Genomic DNA, 26053 nt, shown 5'->3' with positions numbered 1-26053 from the left:
TTGTGTCTTGTGGTGTGCTAGCACAAGCTGTGACCAAGTGCATTTAACCCTCAATGGTGTGGTTGTTTTTTGGCTAATTCCTACATCAGGGTGAAGCTGTCACACCAAGTGCATTTAACCAGCAATAGTCTGGTTATTTTTTGGCCATATACTACATCAGGGGCAAGCTGCGCCTGTCACCAAGTGCATTTTACCCTCAATGGTGTGGTTGTTTTTTGGCTAAATCCTACATCAGGGTGAAGCTGTCACACCAAGTGCATTTAACCAGCAATAGTCTGTTTATTTTTTGGCCATATACTACATCAGGGGCAAGCTGTCACCAAGTGCATTTAACCCTCAATGGTGTGGTTGTTTTTTGGCTAAATCCTACATCAGGGTGAAGCTGTCACACCAAGTGCATTTAACCAGCAATAGTCTGTTTATTTTTTGGCCATATACTACATCAGGGGCAAGCTGCGCCTGTCACCAAGTGCATTTAACCCTCAGTAGTGTGGTTTGTCAAGCTGTCACACCAAGTGCATTTAACCATCAATAGTGTGGTTATTTTTTGGCCATATCCCAGTCTAATTCTGTCAGTAAACCTATACCTGTAACCCAGCGCCTAAATACTAGGCCTCAAATTCATATCCAGCTAAATCTGTCATTACTGCTGTAGCTGGGCGAGTTATTTAGTGTCCGTTCAAGCACATTTCTTGTTCTGGGTTGAAATACAATTCCCAATTTAGCAATTTCAAAATTTAGTGGTTTCTGCTGTATCAGAGCTATTTGAAATCTATCCCTAAAAGGGTAGATCATATTGAAGGTGCACATAGGGTCATTCAGAATAACTTCACACACCCGCTACTGTGCATTTCCAAGTCTAATTCTGTCAGTAAACCCATACCTGTCACCCAGCGCCTAAATGCTCGGCCTCAAATTTATATACAGCTAAATCTGTCGTTAGTGCTGTAGCTGGGCGAGTTATTTAGTGTCCGTTCAAGCACATTTCTTGTTCTGGGTTGAAATACAATTCCCAATTTAGCAATTTCAAAATTTAGTGGTTTCTGCTGTATCAGAGCTATTTGAAATCTATCCCTAAAAGGGTAGATCATATTGAAGGTGCACATAGGGTCATTCAGAATAACTTCACACACCCGCTACTGTGCATTTCCAAGTCTAATTCTGTCAGTAAACCCATACCTGTCACCCAGCGCCTAAATACTAGGCCTCAAATTTATATCCAGCTGAATTTGAATACAATACATTGGGCCAAATAATATTTTTGTTGTTGTGGTGAACGATAACAATGAGGAAAACATCTAGTAAGGGATGTGGACGTGGACATGGTCGTGGTGGTGTTAGTGGACCCTCTGGTGCTGGGAGAGGACGTGGCCGTTCTGCCACATCCACACGTCCTAGTGTACCAACTACCTCAGGTCCCAGTAGCCGCCAGAATTTACAGCGATATATGGTGAGGCCCAATTCCTTTCTAAGGATGGTAAGGCCTGAGCAGGTACAGGCATTAGTCAATTGGGTGGCCGACAGTGGATCCAGCACGTTCACATTATCTCCCACCCAGTCTTCTGCAGAAAGCGCACAGATGGCGCCTGAAAACCAACCCCATCAGTCTGTCACATCACCCCCATGCATATCAGGGAAACTGTCTGAGCCTCAAGTTATGCAGCAGTCTCTTATGTTGTTTGAAGACTCTGCTGGCAGGGTTTTCCAAGGGCATCCACCTAGCCCTTCCCCAGCGGTGGAAGACATAGACTGCACTGACGCACAACCACTTATGTTTCCTGATGATGAGGACATGGGAATACCACCTCAGCATGTCTCTGATGATGATGAAACACAGGTGCCAACTGCTGCGTCTTTCTGCACTGTGCAGACTGAACAGGAGGTCAGGGATCAAGACTGGGTGGAAGACGATGCAGGGGACGATGAGGTCCTAGACCCCACATGGAATGAAGGTCGTGCCACTGACTTTCACAGTTCGGAGGAAGAGGCAGTGGTGAGACCGAGCCAACAGCGTAGCAAAAGAGGGAGCAGTGGGCAAAAGCAGAACACCCGCCGCCAAGAGACTCCGCCTGCTACTGACCGCCGCCATCTAGGACCGAGCACCCCAAAGGCAGCTTCAAGGAGTTCCCTGGCATGGCACTTCTTCAAACAATGTGCTGACGACAAGACCCGAGTGGTTTGCACGCTGTGCCATCAGAGCCTGAAGCGAGGCATTAACTTTCTGAACCTTAGCACAACCTGCATGACCAGGCACCTGCATGCAAAGCATGAACTACAGTGGAGTAAACACCTTAAAAACAAGGAAGTCGCTCAGGCTCCCCCTGCTACCTCTTCTGCTGCTGCCGCCTCGGCCTCTTCTGCTGCTGCCGCCTCGGCCTCTTCTGCTGCTGCCGCCTCGGCCTCTTCATTGGCACCTGCCGCCCAGCAAACAGGGGATGTACCACCAACACCACCACCACCTCCGTCACCAAGCGTCTCAACCATGTCACACGGCAGCGTTCAGCTCTCCATCTCACAAACATTTGAGAGAAAGCGTAAATTCCCACCTAGCCACCCTCGATCCCTGGCCCTGAATGCCAGCATTTCTAAACTACTGGCTTATGAAATGCTGTCATTTAGGCTGGTGGACACAGACAGCTTCAAACAGCTCATGTCGCTTGCTGTCCCACAGTATGTTGTTCCCAGCCGCCACTACTTCTCCAAGAGAGCCGTGCCTTCCCTGCACAACCAAGTATCCGATAAAATCAAGTGTGCACTGCGCAACACCATCTGTAGCAAGGTCCACCTAACCACAGATACGTGGACCAGTAAGCACGGCCAGGGACGCAATGTCTCCCTAACTGCACACTGGGTAAATGTAGTGGCAGCTGGGCCCCAGGCGGAGAGCTGTTTGGCGCACGTCCTTCCGCCGCCAAGGATCGCAGGGCAACATTCTTTGCCTCCTGTTGCCACCTCCTCCTTCTCGGCTTCCTCCTCCTCTTCTTCCACCTGCTCATCCAGTCAGCCACACACCTTCACCACCAACTTCAGCACAGCCCGGGGTAAACATCAGCAGGCCATTCTGAAACTCATATGTTTGGGGGACAGGCCCCACACCGCACAGGAGTTGTAGCGGGGTATAGAACAACAGACCGACGAGTGGTTGCTGCCGGTGAGCCTCAAGCCCGGCCTGGTGGTATGCGATAATGGGCGAAATCTCGTTGCAGCTCTGGGACTAGCCGGTTTGACGCACATCCCTTGCCTGGCGAATGTGCTGAATTTGGTGGTGCAGAAGTTCATTCACAACTACCCCGACATGTCAGAGCTGCTGCATAAAGTGCGGGCCGTCTGTTCGCGCTTCCGGCGTTCACATCCTGCCGCTGCTCGCCTGTCTGCGCTACAGCGTAACTTCGGCCTTCCCGCTCACCGCCTCATATGCGACGTGCCCACCAGGTGGAACTCCACCTTGCACATGCTGGACAGACTGTGCGAGCAGCAGCAGGCCATAGTGGAGTTTCAGCTGCAGCACGCACGGGTCAGTCGCACTGCGGAACAGCACCACTTCACCACCAATGACTGGGCCTCCATGCGAGACCTGTGTGCCCTGTTGCGCTGTTTCGAGTACTCCACCAACATGGCCAGTGGCGATGACGCCATTATCAGCGTTACAATACCACTTCTATGTCTCCTTGAGAAAACACTTAGGGCGATGATGGAAGAGGAGGTGGCCCAGGAGGAGGAGGAGGAGGAAGATGGGTCATTTTTAGCACTTTCAGGCCAGTCTCTTCGAAGTGACTCAGAGGGAGGTTTTTTGCAACAGCAGAGGCCAGGTACAAATGTGGCCAGACAGGGCCCACTACTGGAGGACGAGGAGGACGAGGATGAGGAGGAGGTGGAGGAGGATGAGGATGAAGCATGGTCACAGCGGGGTGGCACCCAACGCAGCTCGGGTCCATCACTGGTGCGTGGCTGGGGGGAAACGCAGGACGATGACGATACGCCTCCCACAGAGGACAGCTTGTCCTTACCCCTGGGCAGCCTGGCACACATGAGCGACTACATGCTGCAAGGCCTGCGCAACGACAGCAGAGTTGCCCACATTTTAACGTGTGCGGACTACTGGGTTGCCACCGTGCTGGATCCACGCTACAAAGACAATGTGCCCACCTTACTTCCTGCACTGGAGCGTGATAGGAAGATGCGCGAGTACAAGCGCACGTTGGTAGATGCGCTACTTAGAGCATTCCCAAATGTCACAGGGGAACAAGTGGAAGCCCAAGGCCAAGGCAGAGGAGGAACAAGAGGTCGCCAAGGCAGCTGTGTCACAGCCAGCTCCTCTGAGGGCAGGGATGGCATGGCAGAGATGTGGAAAAGTTTTGTCAACACGCCACAGCTAACTGCACCACCACCTGATACGCAACGTGTTAGCAGGAGGCAACATTTCACTAACATGGTGGAACAGTACGTGTGCACACCCCTCCACGTACTGACTGATGGTTCGGCCCCATTCAACTTCTGGGTCTCTAAATTGTCCACGTGGCCAGAGCTAGCCTTTTATGCCTTGGAGGTGCTGGCCTGCCCGGCGGCCAGCGTTTTGTCTGAACGTGTATTCAGCACGGCAGGGGGCGTCATTACAGACAAACGCAGCCGCCTGTCTACAGCCAATGTGGACAAGCTGACGTTCATAAAAATGAACCAGGCATTGATCCCACAGGACCTGTCCGTCCCTTGTCCAGATTAGACATTAACTACCTCCCCTTAACCATATATTATTGTACTCCAGGGCACTTCCTCATTCAATCCTATTTTTATTTTCATTTTACCATTATATTGCGAGGCTACCCAAAGTTGAATGAACCTCTCCTCTGTCTGGGTGCCGGGGCCTAAATATATGCCAATAGACTGTTCCAATGTTGGGTGACGTGAAGCCTGATTCTCTGCTATGACATGCAGACTAATTCTCTGCTGACATGAAGCCAGATTCTCTGTTACGGGACCTCTCTCCTCTGCCTGGGTGCTGGGCCTAAATATCTGACAATGGACTGTTGCAGTGGTGGCTGACGTGAAGCCTGATTTTCTGCTATGACATGCAGACTAATTCTCTGCTGACATGAAGCCAGATCCTCTGTTACGGGACCTCTCTCCTCTGCCTGGGTGCTGGGCCTAAATATATGCCAATGGACTGTTGCACTGGTAGCTGACGTGAAGCCTGATTCTCTGCTATGACATGCAGACTAATTCTCTGCTGACATGAAGCCAGATTCTCTGTGACGGGACCTCTCTCCTCTGCCTGGGTGCTGGGCCTAAATATCTGACAATGGACTGTTGCAGTGGTGGCTGACGTGAAGCCTGATTTTCTGCTATGACATGTAGACTAATTCTCTGCTGACATGAAGCCAGATCCTCTGTTACGGGACCTCTCTCCTCTGCCTGGGTGCTGGGCCTAAATATATGCCAATGGACTGTTGCACTGGTAGCTGACGTGAAGCCTGATTCTCTGCTATGACATGCAGACTAATTCTCTGCTGACATGAAGCCAGATTCTCTGTTACGGGACCTCTCTCCTCTGCCTGGGTGCTGGGCCTAAATATCTGACAATGGACTGTTGCAGTGGTGGCTGATGTGAAGCCTGATTTTCTGCTATGACATGCAGACTAATTCTCTGCTGACATGAAGCCAGATCCTCTGTTACGGGACCTCTCTCCTCTGCCTGGGTGCTGGGCCTAAATATCTGACAATGGACTGTTGCAGTGGTGGCTGACGTGAAGCCTGATTTTCTGCTATGACATGCAGACTAATTCTCTGCTGACATGAAGCCAGATTGTCTGTTAAGGGACCTCTCTCCTCTGCCTGGGTGCTGGGCCTAAATATCTGACAATGGACTGTTGCAGTGGTGGCTGACGTGAAGCCTGATTCTCTGCTATGATATGAAGACTGATTCTCTGCTGACATGAAGCCAGATTGTCTGTTACGGGACCTCTCTCCTCTGCCTGGGTGCTGGGCCTAAATATCTGACAATGGACTATTGCAGTGGTGGCTGACGTGAAGCCTGATTCTCTGCTATGATATGAAGACTGATTCTCTGCTGACATGAAGCCAGATTGTCTGTTACGGGACCTCTCTCCTCTGCCTGGGTGCTGGGCCTAAATATCTGACAATGGACTGTTGCATTGGTGGCTAACGTGTAGCCTGATTCTCTGCTATGATATGAAGACTGATTCTCTGCTGACATGAAGCCAGATTGTCTGTTACGGGACCTCTCTCCTCTGCCTGGGTGCCAGGGCCTAAATTTATGACAATGGACTGTTACAGTAGTGGGTGACGTGAAGCCTGATTCTCTGCTATGACATGAAGACTGATTCTCTGGTGACATGAAGCCAGATTCTGTGTTACGGAACCTCTCTCCTCTGCCTGTGTGCTGGGCCTAAATTTATGAAAATGGACTGTTCCAGTGGTGGGTGACGTGAAGCCTGATTCTCTGCTATGGGACCTCTCTCCAATTGATTTTGGTTAATTTTTATTTATTTAATTTTTATTTTAATTCATTTCCCTATCCACATTTGTTTGCAGGGGATTTACCTACATGTTGCTGCCTTTTGCAGCCCTCTAGCCCTTTCCTGGGCTGTTTTACAGCCTTTTTAGTGCCGAAAAGTTCAGGTCCCCATTGACTTCAATGGGGTTCGGGTTCGGGACGAAGTTCGGATCGGGTTCGGATCCCGAACCCGAACATTTCCGGGAAGTTCGGCCGAACTTCTCGAACCCGAACATCCAGGTGTCCGCTCAACTCTAGACAGCATTTCTAAACTACTGACCTATGAAATGCTGTCATTTAGGCTGGTGGACACAGACAGCTTCAAACAGCACATGTCGCTTGCTGTCCCACAGTATGTTGTTCCCAGCTGGCACAACTTCTCCAAGAGAGCCGTGCCTTCCCTGCACAACCAAGTATCCGATAAAATCAAGTGTGCACTGTGCAACGCCATCTGTGGCAAGGTCCACCTAACCACAGATACATGGACCAGTAAGCACGGCCAGGGACGCTATATCTCCCTAACTGCACACTGGGTAAATGTAGTGGCGGCTGGGCCCCAGGCGGAGAGCTGTTTGGCGCACGTCCTTCCGCCGCCAAGGATCGTAGGGCAACATTCTTTGCCTCCTGTTGCCTCCTTCTCCTACTCGGCTTCCTCCTCCTCTTCTTCCACCTGCTCATCCAGTCAGCCACACACCTTCACCACCAACTTCAGCACAGCCCGGGGTAAACGTCAGCAGGCCAATCTGAAACTCATATGTTTGGGGGACAGGCCCCACACCGCACAGGAGTTGTGGCAGGGTATAGAACAACAGACCGACGAGTGGTTGCTGCCGGTGAGCCACAAGCCTGGCCTGGTGGTGTGCGATAATGGGCGAAATCTCGTTGCAGCTCTGGGACTAGCCAGTTTGACGCACATCCCTTGCCTGGCGCAAGTGCTGAATTTGGTGGTGCAGAAGTTCCTATTACAACTACCCCGACATGTCAGAGCTGCTGCATAAAGTGCGGGCCGTCTGTTCGCGCTTCCGGCATTCACATCCTGCCTCTGCTCGCCTCTCTGCGCTACAGCGTAACTTCGGTCTTCCCGCTCACCGCCTCATATGCAACGTGCCCACCAGGTGGAACTCCACCTTGCACATGCTGGAAAGACTGTGCGAGCAGCAGCAGGCCATAGTGGAGTTTCAGCTGCAGCACGCACGGGTCAGTCGCACTGCAGAACAGCACCACTTCACCACTAATGACTGGGCCTCCATGCGAGACCTGTGTGCCTGTTGCGCTGTTTAGAGTACTCCACCAACATGGCCAGTGGCGATGACGCCATTATCAGCGTTACAATACCACTTCTATGTCTCCTTGAGAAAACACTTAGGGCGATGATGGAAGAGGAGGTGGCCCAGGAGGAGGAGGAGGAGGAAGAGGGGTCATTTTTAGCACTTTCAGGCCAGTCTCTTCGAAGTGACTCAGAGGGAGGTTTTTTGCAACAGCAGAGGCCAGGTACAAATGTGGCCAGCCAGGGCCCACTACTGGAGGACGAGGAGGACGAGGATGAGGAGGAGGTGGAGGAGGATGAGGATGAAGCATGGTCACAGCGGGGTGGCACCCAATGCAGCTTGGGCCCATCACTGGTGCGTGGCTGGGGGGAAACGCAGGACGATGACGATACGCCTCCCACAGAGGACAGCTTGTCCTTACCTCTGGGCAGCCTGGCACACATGAGCGACTACATGCTGCAGTGGCTGCGCAACGACAGCAGAGTTGCCCGCATTTTAACGTGTGCGGACTACTGGGTTGCCACCCTGCTGGATCCACGCTACAAAGACAATGTGCCCACCTTACTTCCTGCACTGGAGCATGATAGGAAGATGCGTGAGTACAAGCGCACGTTGGTAGACGCGCTACTGAGAGCATTCCCAAATGTCACAGGGGAACAAGTGGAAGCCCAAGGCCAAAGGCAGAGGAGGAGCGAGAGGTTGCCAAGGCAGCTGTGTCACGGCCAGCTCCTCTGAGGGCAGGGTTAGCATGGCAGAGATGTGGAAAAGTTTTGTCAACACACCACAGCTAACTGCACCACCACCTGATATGCAACGTGTTAGCAGGAGGCAACATTTCACTAACATGGTGGAACAGTACGTGTGCACACCCCTCCACGTACTGACTGATGGTTCGGCCCCATTCAACTTCTGGGTCTCTAAATTGTCCACGTGGCCAGAGCTAGCCTTTTATGCCTTGGAGGTGCTGGCCTGCCTGGCGGCCAGCGTTTTGTCTGAACGTGTATTCAGCATGGCAGGGGGCGTCATTACAGACAAACGCAGCCGCCTGTCTACAGCCAATGTGGACAAGCTGACGTTCATAAAAATGAACCAGGCATGGATCCCACAGGACCTGTCCATCCCTTGTGCAGATTAGACATTAACTACCTCCCCTTAACCATATATTATTGTACTCCAGGGCACTTCCTCATTCAATCCTATTTTTATTTTCATTTTACCATTATATTGCGGGGCAATCCAAAGTTGAATGTACCTCTCCTCTGTCTGGGTGCCGGGGCCTAAATATATGACAATGGACTGTTCCAATGTTGGGTGACGTGAAGCATGATTCTCTGCTATGACATGAATACTGATTCTCTGCTGACATGAAGACTGATTCTCTGTTACGGGACCTCTCTCCTCTGCCTGTGTGCCTGGGCCTAAATATCTGACAATGGAATGTTCCAGTGTTGGGTGACGTAAAGCACGACTCTCTGCTATGACATGAAGACTGATTCTCTGCTGACATGAAGCCAGATTCTCTGTTACGGGACCTCTCTCCTCTGCCTGGGTGCCTGGGCCTAAATATCTGACAATGGACTGTTCCAGTGTTGGGTGACGTAAAGCATGATTCTCTGCTATGACATGAAGCCAGATTCTCTGCTGACATGAAGCCAGATTCTCTGTTACGGGACCTCTCTCCTCTGTCTGGGTGCCTGGGCCTAATAATCTGACAATGGACTGTTCCAGTGTTGGGTGACGTGAAGCATGATTCTCTGCTATGACATGAAGACTGATTCTCTGCTGACATGAAGCCAGATTCTCTGTTACGGGACCTCTCTCCTCTGCCTGGATGCCAGGGCCTAAATATCTGACAATGGACTCTTCCAGTGTTGGGTGACGTGAAGTATGATTCTCTGCTATGACATGAAGACTGATTCTCTGCTGACATGAAGCCAGATTCTCTGTTACGGGACCTCTCTCCTCTGCCTGGGTGCCTGGGCCTAAATATCTGACAATGAACTTTTCCAGTGTTGGGTGACGTAAAGCATGATTCTCTGCTATGACATGAAGACTGATTCTCTGCTGACATGAAGCCAGATTCTTTGTTTCAGGACCTCTCTCCTCTGCCTGGGTGCCTGGGCCTAAATATCTGACAATGGACTGTTCCAATGTTGTGTGACGTGAAGCATGATTCTCTGCTATGATATGAAGACTGATTCTCTGCTGACATGAAGCCAGATTCTCTGTTACGGGACCTCTCTCCTCTGCCTGGATGCCGGGGCCTAAATATCTGACAATGGACTGTTCCAGTGTTGGGTGAAGTGAAGCATGATTCTCTGCTATGACATGAAGACTGATTCTCTGCTGACATGAAGCCAGATTCTCTGTTACGGGACCTCTCTCCTCTGCCTGGATGCCGGGGCCTAAATATCTGACAATGGACTGTTCCAGTGTTGGGTGACGTGAAGCATGATTCTCTGCTATGACATGAAGACTGATTCTCTGCTGACATGAAGCCAGATTCTCTATTACAGGACCTCTCTCCTCTGCCTGGGCCTAAATATCTGACAATGGACTGTTCCAGTGTTGGGTGACGTGAAGCATGATTCTCTGCTATGACATGAAGACTGATTCTCTGCTGACATGAAGCCAGATTCTCTGTTACGGGACCTCTCTCCTCTGCCTGGGTGCCTGGGCCTAAATATCTGACAATGGACTGTTCCAGTGTTGGGTGACGTGAAGCATGATTCTCTGCTATGACATGAAGACTGATTCTCTTCTGACATGAAACCAGATTCTTTGTTACGGGATCTTTCTCCTCTGCCTAGGTGCCTGGGCCTAAATATCTGACAATGGACTGTTCCAATGTTGGGTGACGTGAAGCATGATTCTCTGCTATGACATGAAGACTGATTCTCTGCTGACATGAAGCCAGATTCTCTGTTACGGGACCTCTCTCCTCTGCCTGGGTTCCTGGGCCTAAATTTCTGACAATGGACTGTTCCAGTGTTGGGTGACGTAAAGCATGATTCTCTGCTATGACATGAAGACTGATTCTCTGCTATGACATGAAGACTGATTCTCTGTTACAGGACCTCTCTCCTTTGCCTGGGCCTAAATATCTGACAATGGACTGTTCCAGTGTTGGGTGACGTAAAGCATGATACTCTGCTATGACATGAAGACTGATTCTCTGCTGACATGAAGCCAGATTCTCTGTTATGGGACCTCTCTCCTCTGCCTGGGTGCCGGGGCCTAAATATATGACAATGGAGTGTTACAGTGGTGGGTGACGTGAAGCCAGATTCTCTGCTATGGGACCTCTCTCCAATTGATATTGGTTAATTTTTTATTTATTTTATTTTTATTTTTATTTATTTCCCTATCCACATTTGTTTGCAGGGGATTTACCTACATGTTGCTGCCTTTTGCAGCCCTCTAGCCCTTTCCTGGGCTGTTTTACAGCCTTTTTAGTGCCAAAAAGTTCGGGTCCCCATTAACTTCAATGGGGTTCGGGTTCGGGACGAAGTTCGGGTCAGGTTCGGATCCCGAACCCGAACATCTTCGGGAAGTTCGGCCGAACTTCACGAACCCGATCATCCAGGTGTTCGCTCAACTCTACTAGTACACTCAAGAGCCCCAATCTCACTTGGATAGAGATTGAGGCGATTGAACAGTTGAGAAATGACCCCCTCCTTACTGTGAAACCCGTGGATAAAGGGGGTGGGATTGTCATTCTAGATACCACCAAATGCATTGCGGAGATTAGACGACAGCCCGACGACACTGAAGTCTATTTAGCACTCCAGACTGTTTCTAAATTTGATATTGCTAGAGCTATTCAAAAATGCTTGACCAATGCGGTTCTGGCTGGCATCATTGACAATGATCTCGCTGAATTTTGTACTGTCAATCATCCGATCACACCGGTACTTTACGTACTTCCAAAAGTACATAAATCATTAGTCGACCCTCCAGGTCATCCAATAGTATCGGGATCAGAATCCATTTTTAGCAATATTTATATTTTTGGGGATAAACTTTTACATAATTATGCATGTCGAGCGGAATCATATATTCAGGACACCACAGATTTTTTATGTAAACTAGAGAATGTGGATCTTGGTGACACAGGTAGAATCATTTTGGCATTATTTTATGTGACATCTCTATATACGTCAATCGACCATGACCTTGGTGTCAGCGCGGTTAGACATATGTTAGATTTGTCATCCCTGACTACACACACATGTGATTTTGTGATTAATCTTCTCAATATTATTCTGAGACGGAATAATTTTCTGTTCCAGGATATATTTTAAAAACAAATTTGGGGCGTGGCGAAGGGGTCAAATGTGGCCCCTACTTACGCCAATATATTAATGAGATGTTTTGAGGAAGATGTCGTCCATGTGTCCCACCACCGCAGCAAAATTCTGAGGTGGTGGAGATACATTGACGACATCTTCCTCATATGGACTGGCGACTGCTCTGAGTTGTTGGATTTTCAGGGTTATCTTAACAGTATCAACAAAGAGCTACAATTTACCCTGGTATACTCCAATACAGAAATTCAATTTTTGGACACTACTGTTACTTACCAGGAGGGTCAGGTGCAGACTAGGTTATTTACTAAACCAACTGATAAAAATACCCTTCTGCATTATCAGAGTAGCCATCCACGCAATATGGTTAAGCACCTCCCGTTCTCCCAATTCCTCACGGCCAAGAGGATTGTCTCTGACCCTGGGGCGTTGGATGAATCATTGGAGATTATGGTTGAGAAATTCAAACATAGGGGCTACCCCCCTGAGTTACTACAATCCCAAATTGATCGGGTCCAAGACCTTGACAGATGTGACACACTGATGAGAAAAGAGAGAAAGGGTCCTCATAACAGGATCCCCTTTATTACTAAATACACGGAACACAGCCGTATAATCAATCGAGTTATTAGTAAACATTGGGGTATCCTAGGAGGCTAGTACATTGACACAGCGGAGCATGGGATGTTTCCCATGTCTCAGCTGTGTCAATTGTAAACATATCTGCAGGGGCAATACTTTTATACATCCGATGACTAAAGTGAGATATCCTATCTCCTTTTATCTCACTTGCAATTCAAATTTTGTGATCTATGTTTTGAGTTGCCCCTGCAGATTGTTGTATGTAGGTGAGACATCCACCGATCTTAAAACTCGTTTAAATAACCACCGCTCCAGCATCAGAAAAAAACGTAAGGACCTACCTATTCCAAAACATTTATTAGAGATGAATCATACTGAAAACCAATTAAAATGTTGGATCATTGATCAAATTCCTCTGCCGAGACGTGGAGGCAATAGAAACTTGCTACTAAAAAAGGAGTTATTTTGGATATATACACTTAATACTTTGAGACCTAATGGTCTAAATGTAGATTATAATCTAGGGGTTTATTCATAAGAAGTGGTTTTCCCTGTAGTGCCCTGCGATATTCTTCACTCTATCTCATATCCTGTTGTAGGTGATGTTAATTAGACATAAGTGTTCATATAAGATCTAACCTACAATTTCAATTCTTTTCTTATGTTTTTTATCTCTTTCTGTAGATGATTGGACAGAATATAAGAAGAGGAGCGATATGATGATGATGCTGGCCTGCCATATTAAGAAGCACCGTGGTCCCACGGCTGCCTATTATCACTCTGTACTTTGATTGTATTGTGCTTTAGCTCAGGTTGTGTCTCGACAGGCTCTGTATATATAAATAGAACAATAGAATATATCCTATGGTTGCCAGGAGAACCCTGCTTGTGGCACTATCAGGAGGCGTAACTGGGGCTCATATTGCATGCCCAGCATGAGGGTACTATACTCCCTTGACAGGGATGTCCGGTTTCCTCTTCTTGCCTCCTGTGAGCCACGTATTATATAAATTAAGCAACTGTGGGTAACTTTGCCAGCATCTAATATGGCGCGTCTGTATATGAGTTCCTGTGAGCATGCGCATTGGATCCGAATAGATCAGTCCGATCCCGCTGTGTCCGAGTGGTGAGGTGTGACGCGAGACGCCCACCTTGGATGTAGCGTGACGCGATTCTGTTGAGATGCACCCTGACGCCTGCGCACTGTTTAGAGCTAGACGCCAACTCTGGCCATTGCCGACATGTGGGACGTACGCTGATTCCATATGATATGTCACCATCGTTATCTTTAGCTCCTCCTGTTTATGAATTAATGTAATGAAATTTATGCAAAGCAGCTGATTTATATTGGCGCCACTTATATTTGTACTTTGATTATGTTGTATTATGGTGAATTTTTGTCATTTATATACACAATCATGTATCACAATATTCCTATTATCAGAGTTTCTTGTGTTATTTTCACTTTACAATCACTGTACATTGATTTTTATACTCATTTTTATTTAATTGTTTACATTTATTGATTACTCCACCCCTTAATTTTGTATTTCTATTTATACCATGTTTTTCACTTGTGTTTGATGCTTGAGAAAGGCTCTGTGTTTTGAGCCGAAATGGTGCCTCACTGTGCCACTGTGGCCCAATAAATTATTTATTTTTCTATTGGATGTGCTGTCCGTTTCCATATATATATATATATATATATATATATATATTTATATACTCGTGGCGAGGTAGAGATGTATGATTTAACCTGCTGATTTGCTACATGTCATACCAGGTACTAAGTAATCATTTGTAAAGGGATGAAATGCTTATTTTCCCAGCTGTTTATATACATTACAGAGTATTGGCGAGATATACAAAAGTAATGTAAGCATTGTACCTGGGCATGTGTGGTCACGGATCTCTGTGATCAAGCTAATGTGCCTCCTCTTCAGATCAACCCATTTTTTCAAGACGGCCATCCTGGGGTGATTGTGCTTGAATTTTTTTTTTAGCTCGGACCGGTTCGCCTTCACGCGATCCTTTGCTTCCCAGCCTGGACCTAGGTGCGGTCGTAAACCAGCTCCAACATGCGCTGCAGGATAAAGATACAAGCATATAATCCCAATTCTTTTTATACAAGTATTGAAAATAATGTCCTCAACAAAACATCAAAAAGTATTCAAGTCTTTGAAGGGGAAATATTAGATTTAATGTTACGTTTAAAAGATCGGATTGTATTGCGATTGTATGTATGTGGGGTGTGTGAATGGACCCCAAGTCTGGTTAAAATTATGTGCTTGCACCCAATTTATGAAATGTTGCATAGTTTTCATGCATTTGGTGCAATGCACTATGTTGTGTCTTAAAAAATACACCAGCGGAATGCATGGTGTAGGGAATGACTTTTTTGCAATATTTCAACAGTAAATGTGCCATAATGCAGGTCTAACCTCAATGTCGCAAAAATGTTGCAATTGCCATGACTTGCGACTTATATTTACCCCACAAAACTGACATATCTGATTTCATGAATGACCCCCATAGTATTTCCCAAGGATGCTTCTCTAGACAAATAAATCAAGATGTATAAATATAATGGAAATATATTTCAGTTCTACATGCATATTATTTTAATATGTTTTGTTATTGCATTGTCTGTTTTACATTTGTGTTCTTACTTTTATTCAAAAGTAGATAGAGCACTCAGTTGTCATATTAAAAGTCAACTAAAAACATTTATGCACTTAGCAAAGACCTTGATGACTCATGAATACATTTTGTACAGCAATACACAGAAGTCACATCATAAAGAACAGAACAAACATTACAATGTATCCTTTTGTAATAAGAAAAAAGGCGCAATTAGACAATCACTTTTTGACATTGCAATCAGCATACTTCAATATATCCAAGTGGATGAAGCAAAATCATTACAACACAAAAAGTTGACAAAAGACATAATAGCTTATCACATTCTGTAATTGTTATAAAAAAAAAAAATAATCCATAGCATACAATCTCACATTATCCAATAAAGGTTAATACTATATATATTTTTTTTTTTCTTAATAGTGAAGTTATTTTAACCTATCCTTGTAATGTGATGAAAGCATACCTCAAAGTGTGATTTTTTATTTATTTTTTTCACCCACATTTTGACATATTACCACTCAAATAACAACTATGAGGTCATACGCAATCACTCCCACTAGTTTTGTGCAGTGAAAGTCAATCGGTTTGGTTGTATTACTGTACCCACATTAACCCTTTCATGACTGGGACCCCCAAAAAAAGCCTGAATGTCCAGGCAATTTTTTGTGATTTTGTGCAGGTGGCGGTTTAGTGACCGTAGCATTTTTATTTGTTTTACTTTAATTTTCGTGATTTTTATTAGAATGGTTTAGGAAAAATGCTAATTATTATTACAAATAAATATTTTTAATTATAGCTTTTTATTTCTTAAATATTAAAACTGACACAAAAAATAATTATTGCAACGGTTCCGTATTTTCTGACCATCGTTTTTCATATGTAACATGTATAGGTTTGAAGGGGGCGACTATGGAGACGGTTTCTGTTAGTGACTGAATTTTTTATATTTTTTTTTACATTTTTATTTATATTTTTTATAATTTTTTACTTATATTTTTATTTATTTTTGGCACATATTCCCCCCCCCCCCCTGTTTCCACTGTAAGTGGGGCATCCACAGAAGCCTCAGTTACAGGGGAAAACAGCCCCCTGAGGGGACATTACACATAGGAAGAGTTAATCAGGATCTTCTTAGACCCTGCAGCTTTTCTCCTGCCCCTGCTCCAGACACCCCCTGGCGGTCACGTGACCACTGGAACTAACAGAGCCACTTCCTGCTCTCCCCCCTGCGGCGCTGTCCTCCCGGCATAGGAGAAGGCAGAAGCGGTAATAAACTGCTAAACCGCTCCTGTCTTCTCCTCAGGGTCCCCGCTGTGTCTCACAGCCACGACCCGACCTGCCCCTGCTAGATTGCAGGAGCTTTAATTAAAGTGCTACCTGAACGTGTGTATATGTGCTATCTGCAGGGGGTATTTGCATTTAGGACATATATACCCAGCGGGCAGTCGGGAAGGGGTTAACCAGCAAGGCAAATTCTCATCAGTTGTTCTCATTTCCTGATGTTATCACTGTACCGAGAGACTTCAAATAAACTAAAACACTCGGCTGGCTTGTTAGATATACTGTAACTTATATAGAAACTTCTTTCTATTATACACCTGGTTTCCAACTAATGATGAGCGAATTGGGTCCATCCTGCTTTACTGAATTTCAGTAAAATCTGTATGTCCATACATGCTCTAAAATGACTTGGCTCTGATGAGTCTGTATAAAGATGTCTGATTTTAAAGCAAGACTTTCTCAGTCTTATGCATGCACCATTACTGTGTGTAGTGACGCATGCATACTGTATATGTATTTTATAACAAATCCAAACCTTAATTTATGCCACGTGCCACAATCATTAACACATCCAGGTTCGGATACATTATGAAATGCATTTATGCATGCTCTCCTACTCACAGTAACGGCTCATGCACGAGACTGAGAAAGTCTCGCTATATTGGCAGCCATCTTTATACAACCTCACGGTAGCCAATAGATTTTACAGCATGTACAGAGATAGGGATTTTAATGAAATTCAGTGAAAGAGATGAACAAATTGTGTTAGTCCACAGCAGGATGAACCCAAAAATCTCTAGTTCCAACATTAACTATTAACAAATGGTGACAACTTGTGACTTTTGACTCACTTTTCCAAACACTGTGTTTCCAATTACATACAGTATTTAGGCTTTCCCAGAATCCAGCTTAGCATCTGTAACCCCTTTTTGGATAATTTCCCAGCAGCCAGTCCTCACACTAGATACCTTTTTGCAATCCTTTCAGATCAAATAAGGAGATGACTACTGCAACCAATCTACTGCATCTGGTTACCGTTTCTAACTGACTCCTGTCACTGTTAGGCCTCTTGCACACAAACATTTTTATTTTGTTTACCTTCCTTTTTTTGCGCTCCGTATACGGACTGTATACGGAACCATTCATTTCAATGGTTCCCTCAAAAAACGGAAGGTACTCCGTATGCCTTTCGTTTCCGTATTTCCGTTCTGTTCAAACATAGAACATGTCCTATTATTGTCCGCATAACAGACAAGGGGCCAGATGTTCCATTCCGCAAAAAATGGAATGGACACAGATGTCATCCGTATTTTTTGCAGACTCGTTTTTTGTGGACCGCAAAATACTGAAAAAGACATAGGGTCGTGTGCAAGAGACCTTAGGCCTCTTTTATACTCACTGTCACATGCTGTCTTATTCTCTCCCTTCTCAGATCATCCACACATGGGCATCTGCATGCGCTCACTCATCTAACACGTCTCCCATACCCTCTTGTAGTACTTTGTGCGAGACTCTACCCTTTACCTCGGACAAAGGTTTGGGCCTGTTATTTCCAAAATGTTTACTCAGTGTATACGGACATCCTAAACCACACATCACTACTAATTGACACCACATTTTTTGCATAGACTGTTTACTTACATACTGCTACACAGTGTGTGGAATCATGAGGTCATCACAACAGATTTAACTAAGGGTTAACCTTGTTTCTGCTTCAGGGGAACCACCATGCCTTACCTCCTAGACACGGGCGTACATAGAAATCATAGGGCCTCATAGTAAAGCTCAGAATGGAAGGAGACATATTGTGAATACAATGAGGGGAGCCATGATATCATGACACCTATCATTGTATATTAAACATTCATTAATTTTATATACACTTACCCGTTTCAAAGGATGAGATGGTATGCTCCAGGGTAACTGCAATACTTGGCAGGTGGTAAATTATAGCAGCTGGATTGGTGGAAGAGAATTAACGGCTGTTCTGGACCTATAAAAGTAAAGGACCAACAGTTAATGCGCATGCACGTAAGTATATTGCACAAATTTCCTTCCCTCCCTCCCTTAAAATTTTTTAAACATTTGTCGCTTTGCTTATTGATGAGGGGTTAAGTCACTCCGTTGAGTGGACTTTGAGCTTACTTGGTTGATATATACAATTTGAATTATTATATTTGAATTGAGAATTAATAACATTAATTAATAGTATAACATAATAAGCATCGCGGCCTATAAATCCCCAAAAAGTTTATTTGTTCATTATTCAATAAAATGAAATTTGTTCACAATTTATTACGTTTGTTTGTATTTAATTTAAGATTATTGTGGAGAATATGACATCATTGCCCCCCCTCAATAAGAATTACAATTATTGTTTGACTAAAGCCTCATTTACACATCAGTGTTTGAATCAGTGATTTCCATCAGTGATCTTGAGTAGGGATATGCGAACTCGAACTGTATAGTTCGGGTTCGTACCGAATTTTGGGGTGTCCGTGACACGGACCCGAACCCGGACATTTTCGTAAAAGTCCGGGTTCGGTGTTCGTCGCTTTCTTGGCGCTTTTGTGACGCTTTCTTGGCGCTTTTTGAAAGGCTGCAAAGCAGCCAATCAACAAGCGTCATACTACTTGCCCCAAGAGGCCGTCACAGCCATGCCTACTATTGGCATGGCTGTGATTGGCCAGAGCACCATGTGACCCAGCCTCTATTTAAGCTGGAGTCACATAGCGCCGCCCGTCACTCTGCTCTGATTAGCGTAGGGAGAGGTTGCGGCTGCGACAGTAGGGCGAGATTAGGCAGATTAACTCCTCCAAAGGACTTGATTAATCGATCGATCTGCAGCTGTGCATCATTGAGCTGCTGAAATTCAATTGCTCACAGTTTTTAGGCTGCCCAGACCGTTTGTCAGTCACTTTTTTCTGGGGTGATCGGCGGCCATTTTGTGTCTTGTGGTGCGCCAGCACAAGCTGCGACCAAGTGCATTTAACCCTCAATGGTGTGGTTGTTTTTTGGCTAAAGCCTACATCAGGGTGAAGCTGTCACACCAAGTGCATTTAACCAGCAATAGTCTGTTAATTTTTTGGCCATATACTACATCAGGGGCAAGCTGCGCCCGTCACCAAGTGCATTTAACCCTCAGTAGTGTGGTTGGTCAAGCTGTCACACCTAGTGCATTTAACCAGCAATAGTGTGGTTATTTTTTGGCCATATCCCAGTCTAATTCTGTCAGTAAATCCATACCGGACACCCAGCGCCTAAATACTAGGCCTCAAATTTATATCCCGCTAAATCTGTCGTTACCGCTGTACTGTTCTGGCTGGGCAAGTTATTTAGTGTCCGTCAAAGCACATTTTTTGTTCAGGGTTGAAATACAATTCCCAATTTAGCAATTTCATAATTTAGTGGTTTCTGCTATATCAGAGCTATTTGAAATCTATCCCTAAAAGGGTATATAATATTCAAGGTGCACATAGGGTCATTCAGAATAACTTCACACACACGCTACTGTGCATTTCCAAGTCTAATTCTGTCACTAAATCCATACCGGTCACCCAGCGCCTAAATACTAGGCCTCAAATTTATATCCCGCTAAATCTGTCGTTACCGCTGTACTGTTGTGGCTGGGCAAGTTATTTAGTGTCCGTCAAAGCACATTTTTTGTTCAGGGTTGAAATACAATTCCCAATTTAGCAATTTCATAATTTAGTGGTTTCTGCTATATCAGAGCTATTTGAAATCTATCCCTAAAAGGGTATATAATATTCAAGGTGCACATAGGGTCATTCAGAATAACTTCACACACACGCTACTGTGAATTTCCAAGTCTAATTCTGTCAGTAAATCCATACCGGTCACCCAGCGCCTCAAATTTATATTCAGCTGAATTTGAATACAATACATTGGGCCAAATAATATTTTTGTTGTTGTGGTGAACCATAACAATGAGGAAAACATCTAGTAATGGACGCGGACATGGACATGGTCGTGGTGGTGTTAGTGGACCCTCTGGTGCTGGGAGAGGACGTGGCCGTTCTGCCACATCCACACGTCCTAGTGTACCAACTACCTCAGGTCCCAGTAGCTGCCAGAATTTACAGCGATATACGGTGGGGCCCAATGCCGTTCTAAGGATGGTAAGGCCTGAGCAGGTACAGGCATTAGTCAATTGGGTGGCCGACAGTGGATCCAGCACGTTCACATTATCTCCCACCCAGTCTTCTGCAGAAAGCGCACAGATGGCGCCTGAAAACCAACCCCATCAGCCTGTCACATCACCCCCATGCATATCAGGGAAACTGTCTGAGCCTCAAGTTATGCAGCAGTCTCTTATGCTGTTTGAAGACTCTGCTGGCAGGGTTTCCCAAGGGCATCCACCTAGCCCTTCCCCAGCGGTGGAAGACATAGACTGCACTGACGCACAACCACTTATGTTTCCTGATGATGAGGACATGGGAATACCACCTCAGCATGTCTCTGATGATGACGAAACACAGGTGCCAACTGCTGCGTCTTTCTGCAGTGTGCAGACTGAACAGGAGGTCAGGGATCAAGACTGGGTGGAAGACGATGCAGGGGACGATGAGGTCCTAGACCCCACATGGAATGAAGGTCATGCCACTGACTTTCACAGTTCGGAGGAAGAGGCAGTGGTGAGACCGAGCCAACAGAGTAGCAAAAGAGGGAGCAGTGGGCAAAAGCAGAACACCCGCCGCCAAGACACTCCGCCTGCTACTGACCGCCGCCATCTGGGACCGAGCACCCCAAAGGCAGCTTCAAGGAGTTCCCTGGCATGGCACTTCTTCAAACAATGTGCTGACGACAAGACCCAAGTGGTTTGCACGCTGTGCCATCAGAGCCTGAAGCGAGGCATTAACGTTCTGAACCTGAGCACAACCTGCATGACCAGGCACCTGCATGCAAAGCATGAACTGCAGTGGAGTAAACACCTTAAAACCAAGGAAGTCACTCAGGCTCCCCCTGCTACCTCTTCTGCTGCTGCCGCCTCAGCCTCTTCTGCTGCTGCCGCCTCGGCCTCTTCCTCCGCCTCTGGAGGAACGTTGGCACCTGCCGCCCAGCAAACAGGGGATGTACCACCAACACCACCACCACCTCCGTCACCAAGCGTCTTAACCATGTCACACGGCAGCGTTCAGCTCTCCATCTCACAAACATTTGAGAGAAAGCGTAAATTCCCACCTAGCCACCCTCGATCCCTGGCCCTGAATGCCAGCATTACTAAACTACTGGCCTATGAAATGCTGTCATTTAGGCTGGTGGACACAGACAGCTTCAAACAGCTCATGTCGCTTGCTGTCCCACAGTATGTTGTTCCCAGCCACCACTACTTCTCCAAGAGAGCCGTGCCTTCCCTGCACAACCAAGTATCCGATAAAATCAAGTGTGCACTGCGCAATGCCATCTGTAGCAAGGTCCACCTAACCACAGATACGTGGACCAGTAAGCACGGCCAGGGACGCTATATCTCCCTAACTGCACACTGGGTAAATGTAGTGGCAGCTGGGCCCCAGGCGGAGAGCAGTTTGGCGCACGTCCTTCCGCCGCCAAGGATCGCAGGGCAACATTCTTTGCCTCCTATTGCCACCTCCTCCTTCTCGGCTTCCTCCTCCTCTTCTTCCACCTGCTCATCCAGTCAGCCACACACCTTCACCACCAACTTCAACACAGCCCGGGGTAAACGTCAGCAGGCCATTCTGAAACTCATATGTTTGGGGGACAGGCCCCACACCGCACAGGAGTTGTGGCGGGGTATAGAACAACAGACCGACGAGTGGTTGCTGCCGGTGAGCCTCAAGCCCGGCCTGGTGGTGTGTGATAATGGGCAAAATCTCGTTGCAGCTCTGGGACTAGCCAATTTGACGCACATCCCTTGCTTGGCGCATGTGCTGAATTTGGTGGTGCAGAAGTTCATTCACAACTACCCCGACATGTCAGAGCTGCTGCATAAAGTGGGGGCCGTCTGTTCGCGCTTCCGGCGTTCACATCCTGCTGCTGCTCGCCTGTCAGCGCTACAGCGTAACTTCGGCCTTCCCGCTCACCGCCTCATATGCGACGTGCCCACCAGGTGGAACTCCACCTTGCACATGCTGGACAGACTGTGCGAGCAGCAGCAGGCCATAGTGGAGTTTCAGCTGCAGCACGCACGGGTCAGTCGCACTACATAACAGCACCACTTCACCACCAATGACTGGGCCTCCATGCGAGACCTGTGTGCCCTGTTGCGCTGTTTCGAGTACTCCACCAACATGGCCAGTGGCGATGACGCCGTTATCAGCGTTACAATACCACTTCTATGTCTCCTTGAGAAAACACTTAAGGCGATGATGGAAGAGGAGGTGGCCCAGAAGGAGGAGGAGGAGGAGGAAGAGGGGTCATTTTTAGCACTTTCAGGCCAGTCTCTTCGAAGTGACTCAGAGGGAGGTTTTTGGCAACAGCAGAGGCCAGGTACAAATGTGGCCAGACAGGGCCCACTACTGGAGGACGAGGAGGACGAGGATGAGGTGGAGGAGGATGAGGATGAAACATGGTCACAGCGGGGTGGCACCCAACGCAGCTCGGGTCCATCACTGGTGCATGGCTGGGGGGAAAGGCAGGACGATGACGATACGCCTCCCACAGAGGACAGCTTGTCCTTACCCCTGGGCAGCCTGGCACACATGAGCGACTACATGCTGCAGTGCCTGCGCAACGACAGCAGAGTTGCCCACATTTTAACCTGTGCGGACTACTGGGTTGCCACCCTGCTGGATCCACGCTACAAAGACAATGTGCCCACCTTACTTCCTGCACTGGAGCGTGATAGGAAGATGCGCGAGTACAAGCGCACGTTGGTAGACGCGCTACTGAGAGCATTCCCAAATGTCACAGGGGAACAAGTGGAAGCCCAAGGCCAAGGCAGAGGAGGAGCAAGAGGTCGCCAAGGCAGCTGTGTCACGGCCAGCTCCTCTGAGGGCAGGGTTAGCATGGCAGAGATGTGGAAAACTTTTGTCAACACGCCACAGCTAACTGCACCACCACCTGATACGCAACGTGTTAGCAGGAGGCAACATTTCACTAACATGGTGGAACAGTACGTGTGCACACCCCTCCACGTACTGACTGATGGTTCGGCCCCATTCAACTTCTGGGTCTCTAAATTGTCCACGTGGCCAGAGCTAGCCTTTTATGCCTTGGAGGTGCTGGCCTGCTCGGCGGCCAGCGTTTTGTCTGAACGTGTATTCAGCATGGCAGGGGGCGTCATTACAGACAAACGCAGCCGCCTGTCTACAGCCAATGTGGACAAGCTGACGTTCATAAAAATGAACCAGGCATGGATCCCACAGGACCTGTCCGTCCCTTGTCCAGATTAGACATTAACTACCTCCCCTTAACCATATATTATTGTACTCCAGGGCACTTCCTCATTCAATCCTATTTTTATTTTCATTTTACCATTATATTGCGAGGCTACCCAAAGTTGAATGAACCTCTCCTCTGTCTGGGTGCCGGGGCCTAAATATATGCCAATGGACTGTTCCAATGTTGGGTGACGTGAAGCCTGATTCTCTGCTATGACATGCAGACTAATTCTCTGCTGACATGAAGCCAGATCCTCTGTTACGGGACCTCTCTCCTCTGCCTGGGTGCTGGGCCTAAATATCTGACAATGGACTGTTGCAGTGGTGGCTGACGTGAAGCCTGATTTTCTGCTATGACATGCAGACTGATTCTCTGCTAACATGAAGCCAGATCCTCTGTTACGGGACCTCTCTCCTCTGCCTGGGTGCTGGGCCTAAATATCTGACAATGGACTGTTGCAGTGGTGGCTGACGTGAAGCCTGATTTTCTGCTATGACATGCAGACTGATTCTCTGCTGACATGAAGCCATATCCTCTGTTACGGGACCTCTCTCCTCTGCCTGTGTGCTGGGCCTAAATATATGCCAATGGACTGTTGCAGTGGTGGCTGACGTGAAGCCTCATTCTCTGCTATGACATGCAGACCGATTCTCTGCTGACATGAAGCCAGATTGTCTGTTACGGGACCTCTCTCCTCTGCCTGGGTGCTGGGCCTAAATTTATGAAAATGGACTCTTACAGTGGTGGGTGACGTGAAGCCTGATTCTCTGCTATGACATGCAGACTGATTCTCTGCTGACATGAAGACAGATTCTCTGTTACGGGACCTCTCTCCTCTTCCTGGGTGCCGGGGCCTAAATATCTGAGAATAGACTGTTCCAGTGGTGGGTGACGTGAAGCCAGATTCTCTGCTATGGGACCTCTCTCCAATTGATTTTGGTTAATTTTTATTTATTAAATTTTTATTTTAATTCATTTCCCTATCCACATTTGTTTGCAGTGGATTTACCTACATGTTGCTGCCTTTTGCAGCCCTCTAGCCCTTTCCTGGGCTGTTTTACAGCCTTTTTAGTACCGAAAAGTTCGGGTCCCCATTGACTTCAATGGGGTTCGGGTTCGGGACGAAGTTCGGATCGGGTTCGGATCCCGAACCCGAACATTTCCGGGAAGTTCGGCCGAACTTCTCGAACCCGAACATCCAGGTGTTCGCTCAACTCTAATTTTCAGCCAAAACCAGGTGCGGCTCTAAACACAGAACAGGTGCGGATCTTTCCCTTATACCTTATGCCTGTGGAGGCGCCACTCTTGATTTTGGCTCACAGTCACTGACCAAATACTGACATGTGAATAATGCCTAAAGCCTCATGCACACGACTGTAGCCATTTTTGCCTGCAAAATGGACAGGAATATCTTTTTATTTTTTTTTAGCCGGGCCGTGGAACAGTGTGACTACCATTTGCTGTCTACGTCTTTTGTGACCCCACTGAAATGAATTGGTCTGCATCCAATCCGCAGAAAATACAGAGTGGATGTGTCATGGCCTTTGGTGTGTGCTGTGACACTTATGCCACACTTGATGTTGCCCGTGGCAACATGTTGCTGTTTCAGCATGCAGGGGCAGTGTCACGGTCTTTGTGGTGTGTGCCGTGACATGGTTGCCTTGCATGTTGTTGCCTGCGGCAACTTGTAGCTTTTTATGCTGGTGTGTGCACTTCCCCTTTCAATGGATTCCTCCTCTGGAGGGGTTAACCACCTTGTTGGTCACTAGGTGCTTCATCTTACCTGTGGCTAGAGGCCAGGAGTTAGTGGTACTCCAGCCATGGTCTGTGTTGGCGTTATGCTCCTGGTCTTTATATTTCCATCTCCCAGAATGAGGGCCTCCTAGTGGGACATACTGTCACTATGGGGAGTGGGGAAAAGCCCCCACCGTACGATGTCTGGGGAATAAGGAAAGCAAATAGGCCTGAACACAAGGATAAGGGAGCAGGTCACCTCCTGTATGCAGTGCCAACTGGGGCTGCCATGCACCTTGAGGCATGGGGGTCCTGGCAGAGTCTGGTGTGTTGGATACCTGTGTGAGTTGCTGGTACGGTGTCCT

This window comes from Bufo gargarizans, chromosome 3 (assembly GCF_014858855.1).
Source record: "Bufo gargarizans isolate SCDJY-AF-19 chromosome 3, ASM1485885v1, whole genome shotgun sequence".
Taxonomy (NCBI): Eukaryota; Metazoa; Chordata; class Amphibia; order Anura; family Bufonidae; genus Bufo; species Bufo gargarizans.
The sequence above is the reverse complement of the archived record's forward strand: the minus strand, read 5'-3'. Positions refer to the sequence as shown.